Source organism: Aptenodytes patagonicus, chromosome 1, assembly GCF_965638725.1.
Source record: "Aptenodytes patagonicus chromosome 1, bAptPat1.pri.cur, whole genome shotgun sequence".
In the NCBI taxonomy this organism is placed as follows: Eukaryota; Metazoa; Chordata; class Aves; order Sphenisciformes; family Spheniscidae; genus Aptenodytes; species Aptenodytes patagonicus.
Genome location: NC_134949.1, coordinates 4,787,041 through 4,812,755, shown reverse-complemented (window position 1 = coordinate 4,812,755; position 25,715 = coordinate 4,787,041).

Here is a 25,715-nt window from a genome sequence, read left to right as displayed (position 1 = left end):
TAGGTCTCATGAAGAGACCAGACTGTCGGGCATCATCAGAGCATTCCTGACATGAATCAACAGGCTCAAAAGCCCTGGAAGAAGCACTGATGACTAGCACTTTGTGACTGGCAGAGTCACCCTGGCATTTATATCATAACCTTTAGGCTAGATCACTTGTCTAAGCACTGGAAAACTTAAGTGTTCATTTCCTAATTTAGTTTGTTGCTACTTCCATCTCCTAGGAAATTTGTCTGTAGTCTCCAGGCCAGAAGATATTTGGCACAGGAATACTCTACCCTTTCTCCTGGTGTTGGGCAACATCTGCAACAGCAAGGTCAAACTGCAAGAAAAATCATGATCTTAGTGCAGTGCTTGTGACTTTCACTTGGAAGGGGCATGCTGGGTCTTGTTCCAAGGTCTCTTTCTAATGTCACCTATGCCATTTTACACTGATGACAATTTGCTCGAAGACAGAGTGTTCTAGCATGCATGGAGCAGCTATTAGGAGTCCCACCTTTTTTTTTTTCAGAGTGCTGTAATTACGATGCTGCAGAATTAGGTTCTGCCTGGTTTGTTCTTCATTTCTGTTCCTCTCTCCAACACTTTCCAATTTTTTCCTCTTTCCACCTCTTTGTACAGTATAACCACACTGCTTCCAGAGGATTGGAAGTTACTTTCTCACTACTGCTTGTAGTTAGGGCCCTTCTCAAGAAGTGATACACACAATAATTTGAATTACTTCAGGAAGGGAGGGGACACTTTTCCTTGTATAAAATGGTAAGTATACCTAGCTTGGGCATCTTTAATATAGACTTCTGCAGCTGAGCTAGTTTGCTTAGACTCCGTTGATAAGCAATGGAGTCAACTGCTTTATTTTTGCAGCTACTTTAGGATGTGAAAAATTATGCCCCAAGATTACCTTTATTTTCTCAACTCGACAATAAAGGCAGCTGAGGGAGACTAGCTCAGCTGTGGATGCGAGCACTACTGATATTTAAAGCTAGGTGCTATGCATCTCACCCTTCACCCTTTGTGGGACCTTTTTTTATAGCACTATTTGAGATGACCCAACATAATCAATCCAGGTACCTCTGAACTGAGAAAAAATCAGATTCAAGAAGAGATCAAACTCTGTACTCTGGTGTATTTTCTAGTCTTTAAATACATTTTCTCATTTTCTTTTAGAAAGTCTAGTCAATAGATACCACTCTCGCTGTTTCTGCCAGTGAGAGACTAAAGCATGATTATGATTGATGACTCTCTTCCCCAAAGAAGTGGTATTGCATCTAATGAACTCCTGCTCAGAGGAGGACGGAGCTCATAACAGGCTGAAAGCTTCTGAGCTGAACGATACCTCTTAAGGAATGCTGACGCACGCTACACTAATTCACAAGAATGTGAAAGCAATCTCCGGAACATGACAATTCAGTGACTGGCTGCAGTTAGCAAGTGATTGGGAACATGATCTAAAACTCCAGCCTCCCATTTATCTCAGGCTAACTGTTGACAAAACAGTTTTCAAACTTTATGAAATGCAGGCACGTTGCATAGGCATTTAGGCAGGAATTTCTTGGCTTTAGTCCCTGGACAATAGTTAAATAGTTAAAGAAAGCTGGTCAGAAAAACGAATAACATTCATTATTTTTGGCCATATATATGTGTGTGTGTGTGTATAGAGAAAAAGATTTATTTTTTTTATTTTTTAATCTCATAGCCTTATGTCAATTTAGGTACATATACCACCGTTTGGAGTTTCTAGTGATGTTGCCTTTCACCCAAGACTACCCTGCTAACAACATTGGTTGCATGGCCATGATGGACTGTAAAAGGTTCTCTGGAAAAGTTAACACTACTGTGGTAAAGCATCTCACGGTATTTGTGATCTGATGAGCAAAGGTGAAACTGCTGGCCTGAGGAAGGAGAAGGTCAAGTGCCTCACAGCATTCCCCACGAAGGGCTCGCTGTAGGTCATTCACACTGCTGCCTCCTTGCACACCCATCCTGAGGCTGCAGCTGAGCGGGAGGTCAGACCATGGGATCCTGCAGCCAGAGCGCTTGTTGATCTGCTGGTTTACCAGCATTTAGGCAAGTCACTACTTGACAAGCTGCATTTTCAGCAGTGCTCAAGGTCAGATTTTTCAGGCTCAGAGCTGGGGCAATGTTTTTAAGACTGCTCCATACCTGCAGTTCACCCAGCATTTAAAAAGGTTGGTCTCTGTCTTATTTTACTCCCATGTATAAGAGAGTGAAGAATCCTTACTTCCAGGATAAATATGGAGGGAAAGATCTGATTTTGAAAGGGAAAATGTTGCAGACCAGTCCTTTCTAACCAGAAAACATGAGTTCATTTACCACCATATCTTTCATTCTCAGAATTCAACAAGAATTTTTTTGATGGTAATATCAGAAATTAAAAAAAAAAAAAGAGATCAGGAAATAAAACTAATTCTAGATCATAAAGCTTCTTCCACATGTACATTTGCACACAGCAAATCTAACAAAATTATTTTGGCACAGGTCCCGCGACATAGTCACTTCAATCAAATGGAGAAGGACAATAATCACATACTAAACTGCCCTCTTCACTTTTTTTGACCCATAGAATCTCTCTCCATACCATCCCTGGGTTTTCTTTCTCAACCTTCATCCTTCTTTCAGTTTCCCATGTTTTGGCAGGGTAGTCCAAGGGCTGTTCTAACCAATACCAGGTTGCTATTCCTATTTGCACAGGAGAGGAGTCAATCCTGTAGAGGTTCTTCATACAAAATTAAAATGAAAGCTTTGTGCTAATTATTTCCTTCATGACCAGACATCAGCTCCCCTGGGAATATTTGTATTTTCCACTCAAGGATGTAAAGTAGTTTTGAAGTTTGGACCTTTAAGAGCACTTGAGCATCTGATCTGGTAGACAGCAGAGCTGGAGCCCAAGAACCCCTGAATTCAGCTTGAATTTAGCTGTTAGCAATTTCAAATTAATATCCTAGTTTGAGTTTGCTGACTTCTCTGATTAAACAAAATAAAGCTCTCTAAAGTTAGAAGAACATTTTGTATTGAGCTAAATGGTAAATCTACCCATCAACACTGATTCCAATGACAGTAAAAACACTTAAAAGTCAAAGGTTCCAAGCAAAACTTATTGAAAATTCATGTTTTTGACATAATTATGAGTAAGTATTTCCACAGAAAGCAAGAGTGCAAGGTACATTCTAAACTGAGTCATTCACTTAATAACTTTCTTTGCATGGGCTCTTATTCCAAATATCAGCAACTATTGACATTTAGTTATGCATTAAATGTCTAGTTTGGACAAGAGATGGTGAGTGTGGGTACTACTTATTGATATTGGCACACACCACTTGGGTTAAGATCTTAGGGATGGAATAGACACACAAAAATGGGATGAGAGGAAGAGATCAAATCCTGATCTTTGCAGAACACTGCACTAGCAGGTTGTCTGCAGTAACAATGACAAGAAACCTGTCATTCAGATATAACTTTGGGAGGCTGCTGTCTCAAAGGAGATTTTCCTGAACAAATAGCAGAAGCTCAGTTAGCTTCCTGGAATGTGAATGTCAAAGCAGTGAGGTTTGCTCTTTGAAGGACGTGGTTAAAATTTGACTTCATTTTTCTGGTGAGGCTGACCATTAGCTCAGCCAGTGGTACAACAGGTAGTCCTATATGCAACCTCTTGGATGGTCATAGGATAATTCAACTGGAAATTGTCTAGTCCAACATCCTGGTCAAAGCAGGGCCAGCTATGACCCTTCTTCATCTGTGCTATTTTCAAGTTCTGAAAGTAGAGGAATCACCATACCTTTTCACTATATATAGCGCTTTTCTATTTTTTCAGTGCTGATCTTCAGGTTCGTGCCAAATCATGAACTGCACAGCAACACTATTTGCTTAAGCAAATTACATTAACAACTTGGTGCCAAAACCTGACACATGTTGAGCAACTCTTCACAAATTCTGCTGACATTAATTGGTTTTGAAGATCCTTCACAAATCCTCAGCCCTCTGAAAAGTTGGTTTTAGTCTGGACAGCAACATCTACAAGAACAAACTCTTATTTCAGGTCCTATTTCTCTGTGATTCTTAATGCATCCAAAGGTCTCTTTTCCACTCAAATGTAAAAGTTGTTCACACAGTGAGGCTCTGTGACCCTCAGGAGTGGCTAGTCACAGAAATACAAGAGTTTGATCACGTCTAAAATCTAAAAAATCTTTAGGTATCAAAGCTCTTGTTTTACATCTTCAGATCCTAGGTTTATACATAGAAGGGTGGCATTACAAAAATCTCAAAGCCCTTCAGGAACACTGGTGGTCATTTTCATTACAGGCATGCTCATCCACCAGGACATACCACCAAAAAGAGTGGATACTCTTATTTACTGGAAGAGTTCACAGTAGCATAGGACACACTGTAACAAGTACAGAGGACAAATAATAAGGCCAGAGGTTTTGACATAAGCAAAACTATCAACATGAGCATGAAGTTAGAAATTCACTTGAGGCTTTCTCTCTCTTTTTCCTAGAGAAGTGAAGCCTTGGAAGCCCAGTTTCACCAGGTCCATGTCCTAAATCATGGCCTCCTACACAGTAGCCACATCAAGCAGAAATCAGTGTCTGGTCATGCTACAAAGTGCTGTAGACCAAAGACATCCCTTGCACAATGGAGCTTGCCATCTAAATAGGACCTTACAGTGCAAACAGGCAAGTCTAATAATTAAAGAATGGGACAGAAAACAGAATCAAAATATTCTGTTCCATATGCCTTGTCCTAAAGCTACAACCACTGAGCACACTGGACCCCAGACTACATTGCCAAATATAAAAGCAGTCTCAGGTTTTTGGAGTTGGGGGTTTTTTTTGGCAGCAAAGTGTTGTGTTTCGTTTTGTTTCATTTTGTTTTCCAAGTTATGTGCGCTGTCATCTGTAATATCCTTCAATGGCTGAATGAGCTTGTAGGCTGAGCAATTTCTAGCTTGCTTTGATTTTCAAAAGAAATCTCACATGTCCTCAATATGAGTTGGTTATTTTCCTTCCCTTTTCATTTTTTGTCAAGAGAATTGTAATTCAGAGGGTCTGATTTGTTGTTTTGTGCAATATTCTGAAACCATTAAGCAGCCTGCATGTTCTCAACTACTCAATAATTCTCCCCCGTTTTTTTCCTCCTGCTAACAGGTTATCACCTTGCCATGCTTTGTGCTTTAGATTCAGTCATCGCTGGTGTGCAAGGAAAGCCTGCAGCAACCAAGCAGGGCATTCCTTCAATCTGTATTTAACAGCTAATTGCAAACCTGTTCCTTGAAGTACTACCACAATTCCTTGCTTCACTGCAAAGTCTTTGATATCAACCGACTGCTTTTGGAAAGATTACAACTCGTGCACTCCACTACTCTGGTCAGATGTGCACAAGAACATCAAGTATGAAAGTAAAATTGCTTTCTGCGCTGTGTGTGAACCCAACAAACCTCTCTCAATTGCCATGTTAGATATGCTTCAAACCAGTGCAAACCTGCAGGGGAGATGCTTTGGGAGAACGGAAATTTCCAACAAGGATGCCGAATTTCTGGGTGGGAGGGAAGGAATGAAATGTAGAGAGGACTCACAATGTGGGCTATTTCTCACATATTTTGCCAGAGCTGTATTCACATCAAATAAAGATCTGTCCTTGCTCTGGTATCTTAGCATCAAATATTATTCTCATTTCCAGTAATGTAAATCCAGAATGGCACCCTAACAATGCATTCAACAGGATTTTAATCAAGATTTATAACTTCTCTTAAGAAAGAGACATGACACACATTGAACAGGAACTTAAAATGACACTTTCCAACTAAGTAGCTCAAACTAATAACCTGTCAATAGTGAGTTAAACCCAGAGCACGCAGAGCACGCAGAACAAAAAGCTATCCATCACTTACACACAGGAGCAGATGTGCTGAAGGATATGAAGGCTTACATGACTTGCTATATTGTGTTAATATTTGGAGTTCACTAAACAGGCTCAAAATTATTTATCTTTTGCATAGTCACATTTGTGTGATTTCAATGTCATCAATACCTCTAGTACTTCACTAATATTTTAGTGGAGTCCATGTCAATATTAATGCATTGCCACAAATGTTTCTATAGTCTGACATTAGAGAGTTGTGCATAAATGCACAAACTAACTAGGTATTGATTTACCCTTTCTTTTGTGGAAAAAGAGTTTGAGCAGAGTGGGGTCAGGAAATGCTGACTGTATTGGGAGTTTTGAGATAACTTTGGCTCCAGGCAGTCTTACCTTATACCTGGGTATGGTCCAGGATTTGAACTGGCTGTGGATGAAGATGTCAGTCCATGCTGATTTTTTTGCAGACTCATCTATAATTTTGAATACCATTTGACTAGCAAAATCTCCTTATCAGTTTGAAACTTCTCCATGTTCTCCATGTGGGTGTTACACCACTTTTTGTGCAGACTGGGAAATTATTTACCCATCCACACAGTTCACATCCTGCTCAACATGTGCCTATACGATAGAGTCCAGTAATTTTTTTTTATTCTAGGCTAGATATGCAAGATCCAGCTTCCACCTGGAAACCATGGTTATCATGATACTTCACTGCCAAGAGACCCTGTTCTGCCGGGTACACATAGTTATTATCTATGGGGTATATTGGCAGGGTTAGGGAAAAGCCGTGGACTTGGGAGCTGTCAGTGAGTTGATGGGCTCGTCAAACAACTTTTTTGCCTCCATCTAACTGAGATCAGGGATTACATGAAGACATTCTGGGCTGAGGTTCAGAACAGGAAGGGCAGGAAAAATTCTTGCAGATTGTAGAAGAAGCAACTGGAAATATTATCCTCATATATCTATACTAGAAGAGAAAATGGCAGAGCGAAATGATCAACAGTCATATTTTAAAAATTTTAAGCACTGAAGAGACTGCTACAATCATCTTGCATGAGCATCTGTAGCAGAGGCTAAAGAACTTCACTGAGGACTGGACATTTTTGGTTTGGACCCTGAACTTGAATTATCCTGTAGCCGTCAACACTTTCCAATTTGTCTACATCCTGGTTTAGATATGAATACCAGAATTACACATATTTCAAGTGATGTCATGTATCTGAATAGCATTACCTTCTACTCAAACTTAATAACCCGTAGATTTTACATGCCAGAATTGCGTCCTGCACTTTAGCAACTTATACAGAAAACGGTGTTATGCACAAAATAATCCTCATGTTGTTTGGAGGTCTTTTCTAAATCGCTATTTGCCAGAATGTCTATGGATTTTGTTTATGCATATTTGTGAATGCTGTGCGTACATATACATCTACTGAACCTTGTATCTATGGTTCCTCGGTTCCAGATATATACGCTTTACCTACCTGTCTGTTAACCATGATTTCTTCTTACATCTAAGGACCCTTTTCTGAGATGTTTAAACATGACTAAGTAATTGTGTTATCAAAGCCTTGTGAAAAGGCTCTGAATAATAAACCTGTACACTTCCCGTGATTCTCCCAATAGCAGCTTACATCACTTGAAGAATTCACTCAGGTTTCTTTCCTCATACAAGTGAATTATATATTTAAAGACATAGCATTCCAACAGCTGCTTTAGTAAAATGAAGCTGAGCTCCGCAAACAGTGTTTCAAATACAGTTGAGTAATTTTTGCTGTGTTTGGGGCTATATTTACATGACTAGTGGTACTTGCTGCAGTGCAAGCAGAGGATAATATTTCTTCTTTGCTTCTTATTCTCATGTATGAAACCACAAACTAGAGGAACACCAAAGAATGTTTTCACAGGGTTGTATGCACGTTAATCATTTTAGAGATTTCAAACAATTGCATGTACAAAGTTATAAAACTGAGAATAGAAAGACTTGAACTAAAATCTTGGAACTGAACAACTTAAAGTGTTGAGAGTACGTTAAATCAAAAACTGGATCCAGATCTGAAATTTTCGAAGGGCATCAGTCTGACTTCCCGGCAAGCAGAACCTAAAGCCCAGTAACAAGTTAAGCCTGAATTTAGGGAAGTTCAAATACTACTTTTAAATCTGGGGGTTTGGCTCATTTCTAAAATATATGAATACCAAGATGGATACTACAGGTTAAGGAATTTTGCCTTTGACTTCAACAGGAGCAGGTTTGCTGCCAGGGCACCTTTGCTGTTGGCAGTATTACTGACAACATCTATTGAAATCAACATATAAATTATGGGTTTGGAAGTTCAACTTAAAATCATATAGTCTTGGGCTTGCCTTCTGTCTCAGGATATAAAAAGGAAAAGATTTCTTCCATTACTCCTCACAGAACAATGGTTTGTTTCTGCAGAACAACTGACTTTCCAATTTTCCACATCAGGACCTTATTCTCTTTACTGCCGAGTTTACCATACAAAGTCACAAACATATTCGTTTCTCTTTTGCTAGCAATTAGTTCTTCAATACATAGGCAGATGTTACTCTTTAGCTGTAGCCTAAATATATGAGCTCCTATTTGCCATAAGATGTAATAGATCATGTTCCACATACAATTTTCAAATGACTTCAAGCCTTAATCATAATAAAGACTCAAGAGTTAACGTTCCTTTCATCTACAGATTATTACTGAACATTTCTAATAATCTAGTTAAGTTGTATGAAAAGCACAGAAAGAGACATGAAACAGATTTCTCTTCTCATTTTCTTCAATACCAAGGGAAAGAAAAAGACAAATCCAACAACAAAATTTTTCTTTCCCTTCTTGCTCTAACACAGTGAGTGATTTTCTTTAAAAGAAAACAGGCTGCAAGCAGCCAGGAAAGCTATTAAATGTTGCTCTTGCTTTCTGTGTCACCTGTGAAATACCACACAGAGATTTTAATCTTTGTTTCAACGTTTTTTCCCTAAATTCATTCATTTACATGGAACTACATTTCCTTTGATCCAAAGAAAGAAAACTACAGCCACAGCTTACTTTTTTAAGCTTCATTATATGCCTTTAAATACTAAACTGTACATTTAGAAGGTATGACTTCATTGACAGGGTGGTGATATGCCTTGGTAATTGATTTATACCCATCAATAATTACCATTGCCAATGACACCTTCACGTCCTACCCCAAGGACAGGTAGGGGAGAGAAAAAGGAAAATGTGAGCCAGGTGTAAGGGAAAGGAGGAGAGAGGGGTGAAAAGTGATTCCCAGCCAGGTGGGAGTTTGTGTAAGAGCTTTTTCTAAGCTAAAACTGCAACAGTATGTGTCCCTCCTGCAGTTCTCATTTTAGATTAAGTGACATGGCCCAACAGGCTGGGTATTAACTCACAAATCAAGAAACTGTTCCTTGAGCTGGGACACGTGGGTTCGTGTGAAATGTAGTTATGGCAAAAAACTCATGAAGAAGTGCTGGACGTGACTCATCTAAGCTACAATTTCTCTAACTTTGCAAAAGCATAGCTGGGAGCAACTGAAAGCCAAAGTGACACAAATGCATTTCAACATTTCTGACTGAAGCATTCATGAGATTCTTTTCCTTTCCCCAAAAATGTGACATTTTGTCCCAAACCAGACTGAAAATAAATGTTGATGGAGTGGAAATTTCTCTGTGTGGAAATTCCAACTTTGGTTCTGATAATCCATACTTGGCCAGAGCCACCAGACATTTCTTAGCTATTTATCATTGTTTATATTCAAGATGCCCTTTCCGAACAGACATGAAAATATTTGGTCTCTGCTATTTAGGTCTTGTGTCATGTTATAACTTAAATACTTAGTTCATTTAAACTGTTCACATACGTAAAAATTATACCTATGTTTAGAAAATAGAAGTGTTTGTCCTCATCTTCACTGAACATACAGAAAGCCGTGATTTATTTTATTTTATTCAAAATTTTCTGAGGAAGAGGAGAGAGAAATTGAGATGGATACCATCCTCAAGAAAGGATTAACTGGGAAAATTTCTCAGAGCTCTGAAAAAGACCTGAAAGGAAAGAAGACTGAAGATGTGACTGGTAGGTCACAAGTGATTAACTTCTACAACAGAAGGGGAAAAAAATAGGGAAACGGTTGTTCATTCTTCTTCAAATCAGCTTAACTATGTCATTTGGACTCCAGGAAGTCTGACCTGTGGGAATCTGAGTGTTTAAAAAAAGAAAAAGAAAGAAAGAATGAAGCTTATTTCATTATGCCTCAGTTTCCCCATTTGTAAAATGGGCAAAATATGGCTGATGTGCTGGGCAGAGTGTGTAGAAAACTTCTGAGAATACAAAGCTGTTATAACTTTATCTCTAAATGGCTGTAAAAGCTGTCATTCAAAGATCTTGGTATGCTTTTCAAGTGTCTGACTAAACCCTCTGCCCTCACCATTCTCTGCCCTACGAGCAAAGTTTTGTTGCCGCCAGCTCATTTTACAACCAGCCAATTTCTCTGTAAGTGCCAGCTCTTAAAAAAGGTTCGCTTCGTTTCACCAACCCATTTAAATTAAGAGAACGGGTTAATAAGCCCTTTCTAGGACTGACATTTAGGAGCAGATTCTGCCCTTCCTTAGGAAAACTCTTTAGAAATGAGGTGAGCCATCACCATCACCCAGAGCAGGATCCACACCGGACCCCCTCGTTTCCTTGCCTGCTTAGCAATCAGCATTATTCCATAGCTTTGCTCCACCGATTGGAAAGGCTGCAGCTTAATGGCCTTTCATTGCAAACTTCCTTTTAGCGCACAGCCCAGCAATTAGTCCCCAGCCATGCTTCACGACCTCTGGCTGCTTCGCTGCGAGCTTTGATCAGAACTTTGCTTGCTGACACACATCTAATGACCCGCCGTGGAACCAACTAAGCTATCGGGTCCTAATTTATGCCTCACCCCGCATCCTAGGCCAAATAGGGGGTGTAATTAGCTATTATACCAGCCAGAAGTTTGACCTGACCTCCTGTTTGGATGTCAGGCAGGGAACAGAAAAGAGGAAAGCTACTGAAAATTAGTTTCATGGGTCTCTGTAAAAAAAATGCAAGATCCATACACAGGTAGTGGCCCCTTCTCAGAGGAACCTGCGCCAGTTTTCAGATTTCCACATAACACCATCAGTAGCAGAAATTGCAAATTGTCTTCCCCTTACCCGGAGATATCAGTCTCATTTTAGTAGCATATAGTTCCTGTAAGGTCATGCACCATTGCTATAGACATGAGTACAGTTAGGTGAACGAAAAATGTTAAGCAGCCCAACAGTTTTCCATATAAATACATGAGATGTAGAAAGAGATGTGGAACCCAGAAAGGCTTTTTCTGGGTCCCACCATTTCTGGGTTTCACAGTTACTTTTTTCATACTGTTTCTGACTTTTTTTTTAAAGTGACATAAAAATGAGAGGTGAAAGCAAGAACAGCAACAGCAAAAGAAGTAGTTTTATTTCAAGTCTATTTTTTCCAGGCTGAAATGAAATGTTGCAGTTCTGAGCCCTTGGAAAGGATGTTTATTCTACTCTAAATAAAACTGAAGTGTATTTTTAAATGAAACATCACCTCAAATTACTTCGAAAGCGTCCAAATAAAAAACATTTACATTTTTTCCAAAACTCCTTTCCCATTTTCCTACCGCTTCTTTTTTTTTCTCAATTGAAACAAATCTCTCTGATCAGCATGAATTCACAAAACATTCCGGTCAACCAACTTGTATAATTTCAGTGGGAAAAATTCTGATTTGCACCAACCCTTTTGTCCAGTGCGGCCACCTCTCAGGAAGCAGAGAGAAAACAGAGCTCGGGAGAGATGAGTGGGCCTTCCTGAGGCCAAGGCTGCAGCAGGACGGTGTGGAGCACACTCTCATCTGGCTCACACACACCAGCACACAGATATCCACCAGCCAGAGCAGGCAGAAGAAGGTTCAGGATGTTTCTTATCCCACTTGGAGCAGGATGAATGCTCTGTGAACACTCAGCCTCATCGTGCCTCTACTTCTAGTTAGGACAACAACCTCTGTATCACTCTGGTGGAAGAGAAACATGATCTGCTGCATCCAATGTTCAACCCACGGAGCAAGCTCCTTTTGGCATCTGTGGGCCTAACATGGGATCTCTGACACGAGCCCATAAAGGTAGGAAAATGCTGGATGGGTTTTTAGTAGCTTTAAATATGGAGAAGAAACTAGAAATAAGGAGCATCGCTGGCCACGAGCTGGCAAGGCGGCTCTGTTAACTAGCTGGAGGTTTAGTGTCGGTTTATTTCATCTACATTGCAGATAACAAGTGATTTTTAAAAACTGTAGGCGGACTGAACTGCTAAAGTTTACTTGACCGCTTCTCTGTCACGTGATGGAGGAATGAAAACAGCTCTCTTACGTGTTTTCATACCCAAGAAGTCTGGTCACAACTGTTACCTTTCCATCTGCGTTGCCAGCTCAGGGAAACCAGAGTGGGTTTTTGCCCTAGGATATTCTAAAATAATCTAGGTTACCATATCAATGATGCACTGAGGTTTCTAATGTGGCATGCCTTCTTTTGAAAGATCATTTCATACTTTGTTGGTACTTTTAAAAGCATATTTTAAAGTTATTTTGAATTTCGTTATAGTATAGAGCGGTCAAAATGAAAAAAGCTAGCAAAAAGAATTTAAAAAAACCCCATGGGCATGAATGTGAAAAGTGTTTTATCTTTTCATAACTGCTCTTTGTCGGTGGTGCTATATTTCTATGTTTTATTCCACTTTAAAAAAACCTTAATGTTCAGATGTGAACTTTTATACGATGGGAAGGGCGTCAGGTTTTGGAGTTCAGGCCTGCACCTATCTGTGAAAAGCCATCACGGACTTGGTCTCATAATCCCTGGTGACCTAAAACTGGTCCCATCCGCTCCCTGCAAACTCTTCAGAGAGCAACCTGGATCCTCTGCCAGTGGTGTCCCATGTCTTGGGCCATGCAGCATCCTGGAGACACTGCTCCTGACATGTTGAGGAATACATTGACAGGTTTTGTTGCAAAAGCTCTGGCCACCTGAAATCCAAATTATTTCCTTGGAATATTGCAACTCAGATAAATGTCCGCTTTCCTGCATTAACCAGTACCTCCTTAGGTCCCTTTTCTGGTGGAATGGATGTTCCCTAGCTTGAACAGGATGTCATTCAGGATCCAATTCACACAGGAGGTCAAAGTTCAGGCAAAAAGGATTCTTCTGGCTTGCTTGAGATGAATTCAGTCATGCAATACCCCCACTAGGATCAGACAGCTGATCTTCAGGAAATACCTCTGCCAGCGCTAACGGACTCACTGTCTCCGGACAGCAGTAGCATTTCTCTTTCAAGGGAGATTCAACAGTCCAAACAAGAGGGCAAGGTTCATCAGAGGTTAACAGAACACCATTAGGAAGGGATTATACATTTTAGAAATCTGGGCTAGACCACTGTTATTTGTTCAGGACTAATTTGCTTGGGAAAGGAGATGTGGTATCTGGAACATCCCATGTCTTCGCCTTAGAGAGGAGAAGTCTTAATGAGGGACGGTGCAGAAGCTCTTGGCCTGTTATGCAGAGATGACTGGAGCAGGTCATTGACTAAAAAGCATCACTTTTAAACACTGTAGACCTGAAATGGTTATTTGACATCACACCTGCAAGAAACCTCTAAGTCAGTGCTGATAAAAATATATTAATGGCACAAAGAGCACAGGAGAGGTGAATCATGAAAAAGGGCCAGTTATGATCTGAATTGTCTGACATGGACACGAGCAAACAGGACGCGTTACACTTCAACCAAAAATCAATGAAGGACAAGAAGGGGGATAGTTATTCTACCAAACAAGGGTATAACAAGGTCCAAAAGGTGGAAGTGGAAGCTAAACAAACACAAGCTGGAACAAATGAGAGTAATTAAATATTGGAACAACTCCTTTTACCACCAGCCAATTTCAAATCTAAAGTGATCTCTGCTGTAAAGTCAGGATCTAGTGCAGTTAAAGCAGGAATAACTTCAGAGAAGTCTCTCGGCCGTTATCATTGAATAGGTCAAACAAGATGACAAAATAAGCCCTTTTGGTTTTAAGAATTGCTGAGCTGATACCGTTACCACGATGTTAACTGTTCTAGGCATTTGATGAGCAACATAGCCACCGTGAAACGGATTAAATGCCTTTTTTTTTTTTTTAAGACAGCATATAATTAACTTATGGAATGTGTTGCCATGGGATGTAAAGGGAGCAAATATCTCAGATTCATGTTAAATACTACACACCCATTTGAATAACTACTTAGTTAAATGATGATCCAGACAAATTTCCCTGTATTAGAGCATTTGATTAGGTAAACTTAATTTGGCTCTTTAAGATGTCTTTTTTTTTTTTTTTTAAGCATTAATTATTTTCTTCTTGATGGACAGAGAATAGCTGGTTCCCGTTGCTCTGCTGGGAGATGATAATTACTAATTTCTGTTTCACCATGCCAGATGTTATTGCAATTTTCACAGCTCCATTTAGAGGCTATTTCTTTGCTTCAAATGGCTTGGTCTTCAAGGATGATGCCTCAGGCCAAAGGTACAGAGCAAACATTTTTGAAGGCATCATTTCCCTCAAGACAATTCTGTTCCATTATACAGAATGAATGTTGACCTGATACATGAAAAGGATCTAGATTCAAGACAGGAACTAACCTGCAACTGCTGAAACTATTCAGAAATATCCAAATTGCAGGGTCAATTAGACTATTGCAAAAAAAATTACCAACAATTGAATAGGCTTGCATGTTTACCTTTGCTCTGGATCCTAACTCCTTCTTAGCTATTGAAGGACAACTTGCTTATGTAGTGGTGATTACCACTTGGAACAATCTGCTTTAAATAGAGTTCACCATATAATATTAATTATAGGCTTGTTCCTGCCACCTCATAATGAAAGCCCTGGGAGAATCTATGTTGTGAAGTGTGCATCTTATATTTAAAAGGTATTTAATTTCAATATTAACATGATTGTGTTTTAGGGAAGGCCTTTGCTTAATATGTCCTAATAACATCTTACACAACCTAATTTCAAAGCCTCCCCCTCCTTTTCTGTGTTATTTGCCCTGTTATTTTCTATCAGACATATTCATGGCCTGCACACCTATTTAGCACTCTACCCACTATTAAAAAAAAAAAAAGACATTCACAGGGGCAATTATTTACCTAAATAAAATTATTTTCTTTTTCAGGAAAGGTATGAGGCTGAGTCTTTTTTTTTTTCCCCTGGAAAGTATTTACATTGAGAATTCCTTGATTTTTTAATAAGATACTTCCAAATGAAACATTTCCTTTTGAACTGCTATTTCAAAGCCTTCAAATTAGTGTCATTTTTGTTTTGCCACATTTCAGGAAAAATGAGGTTTAAAGAGCAGAATTTCCTGGAGGAGAGCCGCTGTTTCCTAGAATAGAGGAAAGATTTTCTGAGACGGAAGGGCAAGAAGGCACTTTCTTGGAGGGAACAGATTCTTTTCTAGTGGGACTACAAGGTAATTTCTTTTCAGCATTTCTGAATAATCAGATATTCCAATAAGCTTAGTTGTAGAAGCAGTGACACATTTTTTTTCTTACACATGGTACAGAACTGCTGAATGAGTGTTTCCTAGTGGAACTCTGCATGACAAGCACTGCCAGGTTCTCTATTTTGGGCACATATATCTGGGTTCTATATATAACCATTTAGACATGGCCTCTGTGTGCCTACCTGCTTTCATTTCTCTCTCGGTGAATACCCTCCAGGAAAGATCTTCCTCTTCGACTCACCTTGAGCAGTCTGAAATTTCATTTCAGATTTGGTGAAGTGTCATTCCAAGGGTCCCCCCATTTTTTCTGAGCTGAAACAGAAGCTTTACAGGGAAGGAAAGTGCCAGCACCTTATTCTGGTCCCCTATTACCTATACACTAGTGCAGCTCCACCATCTTCATCGGAGTGATTTTTTAGTGTACAGTTATAAAAGTAATGATTAAGATGTAGCTAGGGTGTGAACTTTCAACACTTCAGCTGCACGCTGAGTACTGCCTGCGATGCATGCAGAAAAAACGTGAAGGAACTAAACTCCCCATAAAAGAGGGATGAGATACCTTGTGTGTGCAGTAAGATAAGTACACGTCAGTGTGCAGATACTGTAGAGGAGTGATACACTGTGGATTTATGTCCTCTCTACTTCTCTGTAAGCCCATACTCTGAGTCTGCACCTGCAGACTGAAGCACTGGGTATTCCTGGCTAAAAGAGAATATTCCTGAATTCATAATACAAATTAAATATTCCTGAATACAAAACCACCAACAATAAAGTCTGATAGTTGTTGGGGTTTTTTAAATCATCACAATGGGGAAAATTTGGTGATTCAAAGGATATAAACATTGATTTTTGAAACATTATTTATCCGGATAATAGACCTCAAAGTCTTTTCTCTGGTCGCATTTCAGCTTGCCCTGAGAGCGAGAAGCAATCTTGCTGCTAGTATCAAAATCCTGATGCAGCGGGAAGGTGCTTGATGCATGTGAAGATGTGATTATCCATAGGAAGGAGAGGTCCTATAGCTGTGGTCGTGCTGGGGTGGTGTGCTGACTCAACAAAATGTCCCCTGCGAATTTGACAGCTGCGTGGTTTGCAGTTTCGGAAATCCAAGCATCTTTCTGGGTATTAGTCTGGAGGCTGTGGACAAGAAAGAAGCTGCAGAGCGGTGGATGAGGGATTAGCCACTGTGCAGAGGTCATGGTATTAAACAATATGTAAACTTCACAATTTAGGTCCTGCTCCAGCAAACAGGGTTACGAGTTGACCGGAGCCATTTTCCTCAATCTATGCCTGTCCTAGAGTCAGTATAGCAAACAATATTTGGTAGCTGACAGCAAGATCCCGTGATCAGAAATTTATTTAGTAAATACCTATATGTCAGAGGCTGGTTACAAAAGAGCTCATAACCTAAAAGCCGCAGGCAGGCAGAGGTTGTGAGCATGGGCAGATGCGATCCAAGTCATCCATTCTACTCTGCTGAGTTTTGGGGAGAGGAAAATAGGTTTAACGCTCTCTCTTTCTCTGCTCACCACTCACTATGAATCTGTGCTTGATTAATATAAGGTGTAGGCAGGCCAGCTTTGTGTATTTAGCTGAAGAAGTTTAAGGAGTGACTGTTTGCTACAGTTTTTAGCTACAGGTTGCTGTAACTGCTGCTGAAAGACAGAATATGTGCGTGCTCCCGGTGCACTTCAGGGCAAATTAGTGGTGGTTTAAGCAAAGCCAACTGGGAGCTTAAATGCCGGCTGTTTCTGCTGTGATGATGCTCTTACTGTCACAGAGAGGCGACCTGTGGCGCAGAGGGCTCAGGCATGTCATCGTGTCACTGCCGTTTAATACAGGAACAGGTGAAATGAAGTGGCTCTACACTTTGCCTTCTGCTGAAGGTTGTCAGGCATGGGGAGCTCTGCTCATGATTCGAGTCAAATTTATCTGCATCCAACAAGACAAACACACCCTACCCAAGCTAGTCTCCCTCAGCTCCCTTCATAGTCAACACAGAAATAGCTGCTGCTACAGCAGATAAGATGAAACACATCACTGATGTTTCAACATCTGGCAGGTGATTATGAAGGGAATCCAGCCAGCCACATCATAGCTGGATTGCAGGCGTCTCTAATGAGTCTGTTCTTTCACCCTCTCCCCAGTGTGCTGCTGGGCACCTTGGTGAGTCTGAGTGCAGAAACATGGACCCACAGGAGGGCAAATGCAAGACCTTCTGAAAGCTTTTCCTTCTCCAACCTGTTTATTGTAGCCTGCATCTCTTCGCTGACCGTGCTGGATTAAGTCTCCATGACGGGACGTCAGGAATGTAGATTTATTCAGACTTGTTAAAATGGTGGCACACGTCCCAGGGAAGACAAATAGCCTTTTGTGAGATAATTTGCTAACGCTGTTCCACCCTAACATGTATCTGTCCTGTTATCGCATGACTAATATGGACATAACCCTGCGCACTTTTATCTGACATGCATACGTATGTCAGCCTGATTTGTGTCTTGCTTGGTTAGGTGAAGAAACCAATGGACTTGTGCCCAGACAAAACTTGTTGAACTGAGGTCAAAATCTGCTGTGTGTTTTTAATTTGCTGCTCGTGCCCATTTGCTATAAGTGGCTTTAGTTCATAGGAACATTTGCAGAAAGGCTGTTTTTCATCTGGTCGTTTCTTTAAAAATATGAAGAAGAATTCACGGAATAAAAGTATTTGTCATTCACTATCAACATTACAGTAATTTCTGTTAGTCACATTATTCTTTTGGTTAAAAGGATGGTGGGCATCTGATCGGGAAAAAACCTACCTTGTGAGTAATCCTACACAATGAGTAATGAGTAGTGGATGAACCTTGTTCTTTCATAGCATTTTAATAAATGCCATAGAAATCATTGTATAACCTGATGTAAATGATAATCTGATGTAAAGAACGTTATTACTCTCCCTGCAGATAGGGAAACTGAGGCGCAGGGCAAGTTAATGTCTCTGGATGAGAAGTCCTGGATCCCAATTCAACAAAACTTCTACTAAGCTTAAACAGAAGGCGAAGAAGCCTTTCCATTTCAATACTAACACAGCATTCAGGAGATTTAATGCTAGCTGTGCCTCTGCCACAGATTACCTGTGTGCATTTATCCTCTTTCAGCGAATGGTAGGCAGTAATGTTGCCTTTACAAACCACTTGCTTAGGCTGTGAGAGCTTCGGGGATGGGAATGGTTCTTTCTCGGGCACTTGAATAGCACTTACCATAAACAGAACCTACTCCTCCTGCCTCTGCTGTCAATGTCAGTGGTCAGGCAGAAGGTTTCCAAATAAATTTTGGGTTGAAACGTAATTTTTTTGATTCCTTCAGAATATCTGACTTTCACAAAATTAGCCCCCTTGGAAGATGAATGCTTTCGCTTTCCAGCCCAGACCTAAAAACTTTTGATTGTAAGCTTTTGGACAAAGACGTCCATTTTTTCTCCATACAAGCAGCACATATTATGACCTTTTTACAGTGAAATCCAGCCCCAAAAAAGCATTAATTAAGATCCTAATCAATGGATAAACAACCAGCTCCAGCTACATCCTAGACAAAATTTCCAAAGTACCTACCTCCTTTTCTTCAAGGCAAAACAAATCAAGAGATCCCACAAATATTTATCAGTGTTCGTGTCTCTCTTATTTGGGTTGGTTGGCATTGCTTTGCTCTTTACCAACGTGATGAGGACAGGCAGGTTCCTGCCGGTGTTGCGATACCACCCTTCAGAGAATGTTGGCTTTCCTTTTACACTGGGGTGACTCGACTCTTACTGGATAGTTTCTCTGCCTTTACCTTGTTGGAGTTGATAGCACAATTCTGTGCAGGAATCAGCTCTGTCTTCCGGCTTGTACAGGTGAAACTGTACAAACAACTCCCTCTTTTTCCAATTAATAAATAAAAGCTCTAAAACCATTAATGTGCTACAAAAGAAAGCCGGAGATACATAATTAGAAAGTGGATCCTTGACCAAAGTGATGCAGCAACTGCTCAAAAGCAGTGATTACATTTTAAAAAAGGTAAATCCATTGTGTCTTTTTATGAAGTTTGGTAGGGAATAAGTCCAGATTAAACACATAGTTTAGGAACTACTCTTCTGCAGAGACCCATGAGTCTCTGCTTTCCCCTGGCAGAGCTGAAGTTGTCTTAAAATTCCTCCACACTGTCATCTTCTTGTCCTATCACTAAATGCTTTAATCAAAATAGAAGCTTTGAACACAATTATATGAAGTTATAACTATTTCTACCAGAAGAAAGGAAAATTAACATTCAATCGTATTGTACTGTAATATTTCTATTTTTGTTTCAAAATAACTTTAAAATGCATTTATTTGACACAATAATTGTTTGGAAGAAAAAAAATAATCTAGAACTGAAATTAAATGCTTTGATTGACCTGAATCTTTTATCATTATTTCATTTCAGTTCCTGGAAAATTCTGAGAGAAAAACCGTTTTGCTCTGATTCAGAACAAGGACTAATTTCCGAATGCTGGAATTCCCCTAAGAGTGGAAACTGCGAGTGCAGGCCAGTTCTAAGCACAGCTTTCCCACTCACTGCCTCTGCAGCTGGTATTGCAGTGGAAGTGGTAGAAACTGTATGGCAATTCGATGCAGAATCACCCGCCCTGTTACACAGATTCCTCTTTCACGGCGATCTCTGCATTTTCAAAGCACTTGTGTCAAGGTCCTTCCCATTTTCATTGCTGTGTGCCTCCGCAGTCGGCAATATCCACATGCTCTGAGCATCCCCAGTGAGTATGTAGTCTCTCTACTTTTTAACAGTGACACTGCTAATATTTTAGTGGGGAGGGATAGATGGCTTACACAAAAAAAATTTTTAAAGCCACAGGTATTTTTTCATTCTTGACTATATGATGCATTTCCTTAGCATTGCTATTATGTTCTTCCTATGAGAACACCTTTTAACATTAAAAAAATGTTTTAAACCCTTTTTATATCTGCTTGTGCTCCAGTTGAAAGAAAAAGGAAATCAAAGTTTGTCATTTTAATATCCAGTATATTTTAAGATCTAGTATGGCTCAGGTGGATTTTCCTTGGAATAGTAAGCTTGATGCTCGCTCAGCAGTACAAATCAAAAACAACCTTTCTGGTGGTCATTAGACCTCATTCACCCACCCTTAAACAGATATAAATCAAGAGTAAGTAAAAAAAATAAAATAAAATCAGTGGCATTATGATTTGAAGAACTAGTCTTGCTGAGTCTGCATTACTGCATAATTTGGCAGCAGTGACTGCTTTGCCCGCGGATGAAGAAATTTGTTAACAAGGCTGAGCCTGAGCAGAAGTGCTTGTTTTTGGCATACCATAAATCAGACAATGAGTCCTTCCAAACACCATTCACACTTTCCAGTTACTCTACACTACAAGGTGACACGGGAATTTTTACCGTTCATGATAAATCATTCCAGGAAGACAGTAAGAAGGCTGGGATGGGGGGAGCAGGGGAGGAAAATGCCAATTAATAGCTGAATTACTGTGAAATAAGTACTTTTAGTGAGTTGGCTTTGATGTAGTGAATAGACTCAGGTGCAGAGAAGTGGATTTAATTGCAATGCATGGATTAAGGTAGACATGGAGAACAGATTTGCTCTATGTAGAGTAACTTCTGTTAGTTCATTTCTGGTGCATTTTCATTTTAGCTTACTTTCTGGCTCTCCCACATATATATACATATACATGTACGTATACATATATGTATACATACACACACACATACTATATAGATATATATATAGATTATATAGATATTTTTCCTTGATGCTTCTAGAAACTAACTAGTGCAAAATGTTGCTTGGAGAATTTCAGAGCACCTGGAACACAAATTTACAGTCTAACCCAGCTGAGTTATTGTAAATTAACACATTTCTGGTCATCAGCTCTCTACTGCTGTGACCAGGTAAAAGTCCTAAGATTCCAACTTACTGGGGAGTGAGTTCACTTCACTTACTTTTAGATGTCTACATCCCACCTAATCTTCCTGCGATCCCATAGTCAAGATAGATGATTAAAATAGCCTATTCTACATGTTTATTTCTATAAACCTTCTATAAGGTGCACTTTGCTCTAAAAGTGACCATTTTCCTCCACCAACCACCAAGGAAATGTAACTCAGATGCAAATTATAGCTACTGATAAGTATGCAAAACACAGATACTTTCTCAGTACCTCCCATCTGGTTCCCATTTAGCTGCAACAGCTGAAGCCGCACCATGACCAGTTGTCCCTCAGGCCCCTTAGCTGACGATTAGCTCTCTGAGATAGCAGAAGCAAATAAGAATTATATCTTTGGATGCCACAGCCTGGTAGCCCTATCTGGGAAGTTAAACCACACTGACTTGAGGCTATGAAACAACAGAATGAACAGGCAACTTGGTTGTCTCTGTGAAAGACAACATCTGGCAGACAGGTGAGGCAGAGGAGAGGGAGCGATGACAAAGGCAATGTCATCAGTCTTATTGAAATCCAAAAAGACTGTGAGTCATAACCCCATTTAGGAAATAAAACTGTTCTTGATGTGATCTAGAGTAGCTTTTGGTTTGCTGCAAGCTATACTGGGAAGACACTATCATTTCCAGCTAGCTGAAGAATCAGATAGGTGGAAAGTCATCTTAGACGACCTATCTGATCAGTTGTCATGTTCTGGGCCCAGCGTGATGCAACCACTAAAACCCAAGAAAATCAGCAGTGAAAAGTGCTTAGTGCAATTATGAATTATGTACTTAAACATGATCTTGAAGAGCAGGATGTGAACTCCAGCTTAGGGAAGAACGGGTGGAGGGGAGAAGCCTGTAGGTATATTTGGTTATGATATTTTGCAAAAGGCACATGCCTCAAAGCTGCTGGCAGTGTTAATTCTGCTTTGATAAGTGCTTAGTGATGCAGTACGTAGGGTATGACCATATGCAACTTCGACTCTGACAACATTTCTTTGTGTGGGAAGTTCCTCTGGTTTTGTGTTTTTAAAGGAAAACAAAGGCCAAATTAGTCTCTGGGAGAATTATTGTCCTTTGACAGAATTTATGAAGCCCTCTGAAGCAAAGGTCTTTCCCTGTAGGCCTTTTCACATCTAACTATGGAGTGAGTGGGAGTGAGTTATAGCCGTGTGCTATAGGAAGTAGCTGAAGGAACTTCAGGAGAAGACGCAGCAACTTTTATCCGCAATAAACCCATAAACAAATACAGTATGGTAATCGGGGAAATCTGGTTATGGAGCTGGCTAAACTCCTTATTCCCATAACACTTTGCAACCTCTGCTCCTCTATCATCTCGTCTCTCATTTATATCCATCTACCTGATTCATTCAGTCCACCACTGTGTGACTGTGACCACCCTGAAGTCATACCAAGAACACAGTTGAATTGCATCAGGTCATCACAGTGTCTCACTGGAGTCTCTTGTCCAAGACAAAACATTAAATAGAGATTAAAATACGTCAAACACTATTTAAACTTAGGTTTTCATGTATTTTTTTGCATATGCACAAACATATGTATTATTTAATACATATGCATATATAATGTACATACTTATGTAAATGAAAATCTATGTGTATTGATATATATATAAAAAAATAAATATGCATGAGTACATTACCGCATGACAGTCTGGTTATATGTGTATGTATACATAGAGATATGTGTGAATATATACATACACAATATATACACACACGTCTGTTTGCAGACAACACCAAGTTGGGCGGGAGTGTTGATCTGCTCGAGGGTAGGAAGGCTCTGCAGAGGGACCTGGACAGGCTGGATCGATGGGCCCAGGCCAACTGTATGAGGTTCAACAAGGCCAAGTGCCGGGTCCTGCACTTCGGCCACAACAACCCCATGCAGTGCTACAGGCTTGGGGAAGAGTGGCTGGAAAGCTGCCCAGCAGAGAAGGACCTGGGGGTGTTGGTCGACAGCCGGCTGAACATGAGCCGGCAGTGTGCCCAGGCGGCCAAGAAGGCCAATGGCATCCTGGCCTGTATCAGAACTAGTGTGGCCAGCAGGAGTAGGGAAGTGATCGTGCCCCTGTACTCGGCCCTGGTGAGGCCGCACCTCGAATACCGTGTTCAGTTTTGGGCCCCTCACTACAAGAAGGACGTTGAGGTGCTGGAGCGTGTCCAGAGAAGGGCAACGAGGCTGGTGAGGGGTCTGGAGAACAAGTCTGATGAGGGGCGGCTGAGGGAAGTGGGGTTGTTTAGCCTGGAGAAGAGGAGGCTGAGGGGAGACCTCATCGCTCTCTACAACTCCCTGAAAGGAGGTTGCAGCGAGGTGGGGGTCAGTCTCTTCTCCCAAGGAACAAGCGATAGGGCGAGAGGAAATGGCCTCAAGTTGCGCCAGGGGAGGTTTAGATTGGATATTAGGAAAAAAATTTCACCGAAAGGGTTGTCAAGCATTGGAAGAGGCTGCCCAGGGAAGCGGCTGAGTCACCATCCCTGGAAGTATTTAAAAGACGTGTAGATGTGGCGCTTAAGGACATGGTTTAGTGGTGGACTTGGCAGTGCTAGCTTAATATTCTTGATATTCTTAAAGGTCTTTTCCAACCTAAATGATTCTATATTTATGTTTGGGCGCATATATGTATGTGTATCTCGAATTATGGCCACAGATTCATGCAGCAGTGTCTGCTTGTCCATGGTTATGCCAACTCACAAACACATGAGTGCTTGAAAATCTTGACCTGCTAAAGGGCGTGTGAAACACAAACACACATAAACAAACACACACGGACAGATTTACATGTTACACTGTATGATGGTGCCTAAGCATTTACACACACACATGCATGTCTATGCATGTGTTTTTGCAGCAAAATATTAATTATATTTACATATTTGCTCTCGTCACTTTTGTTTGCCAGAAAGCCTTCCTTGAAAGGCAAGATTATTAATTTGTGTGGAGGGTTTTTTTAGTGACAAAGCAGCAACAGAAGCTGTGAGATTTAAGCAAACATAAAAAAGTGTCATCTAATAGTCCATCAGACAGCTCTTGTCGCACAGATAAACCTTTTATCTCTCTCTTCCAGATTCTAATCGAGGGTACAGTTTGCATGTTTCTTGTGTCACTGCAGCAACCAATTCAGCTGGGATTCCCTATACCCTGGGAAATAAGCTCATTTTGACCCAAACGAGCATTTCAGGGTCTTGTTTTATCTTTTCACATTAACATGTTGGTTATTATTTGTTAGTCAAGACAGCAAGAGTGCATTTTCTCACCAAAGGGATGGGTTGCAAAGCAGACTGTATTCGTTCATTTGGAGAGTTTTGTATGCAGAAGAAAACCAAAACACTTTCTGGGAAATGTGGTTGCAAGACAAAGTTTTCATTGTGGTTAAAAGACCATTTGAAATACTCTGAAATCTGAGACCTAAAGAGTAAAACTACAACATTTTTATTACTTAAAAATTCAGTTTATAGTTTCCAGAATCTGTTCTATTACAAATATAGTAATGACAGTCTGAAAGAAATTTTGAAGTTTCAAATTCTATCATATTCTTACAATATTTGCATTGTGTATCAAATTGTGTATTTCAATTTGGCTGTGCACACTCAGTCATCTTTCCTGGTTTTACACTCGTAATTAATTGCTCACATTGAAGATAGAAACCAAGTGACAAATTTATTGTTGTCTCAAGTTAAGGCTTAAGTCTGAAAATGTAAAAATGAAACCTTTATGTCTTGTTTTTATTGTGAGTCTTACGATTCTTGACGATGGGTTCAATAGTCTTGATTTCTGAAATTGTTTACATCAGCTTTCATTCAGCTGATTCTAATTTCTAGCTTGCCTGTTGTTGGCAAGTAGTTTTAAAAAAGAAGACCTTGGGCTATGTCTATACTTGTAAACTGAATAAGGCTAGGGAACAAGGCTCGAGCTGGTTCCTGGATGATTTTCACCCAGACAGCTACCTCTGCTTTGGGCCATTTCACTTGCTTGTGGGAGGCCAATAAATAAAATTTCACATTTATTATTTTTAGCATTTCTTATTTTCTCTTCGAGTATTTGAATGCTTGGGCATGCACTATTGAGCAAAACAAGCACAAAGCTGTGGAAGAGAATGAGCGGTTGGACATCACCCGCTTGGCGATGTCCCCAGCACAAGCATCGAGAGCTGATCTGGTTGCCCTCACCTCTGCTCATACACATGGGAGAAACAGGAACTTTTTGGCATGTGATTCTTGCGATGTGTTTTCACGTTTACTTTCAGATGAGATGATACCTGGTGACACAT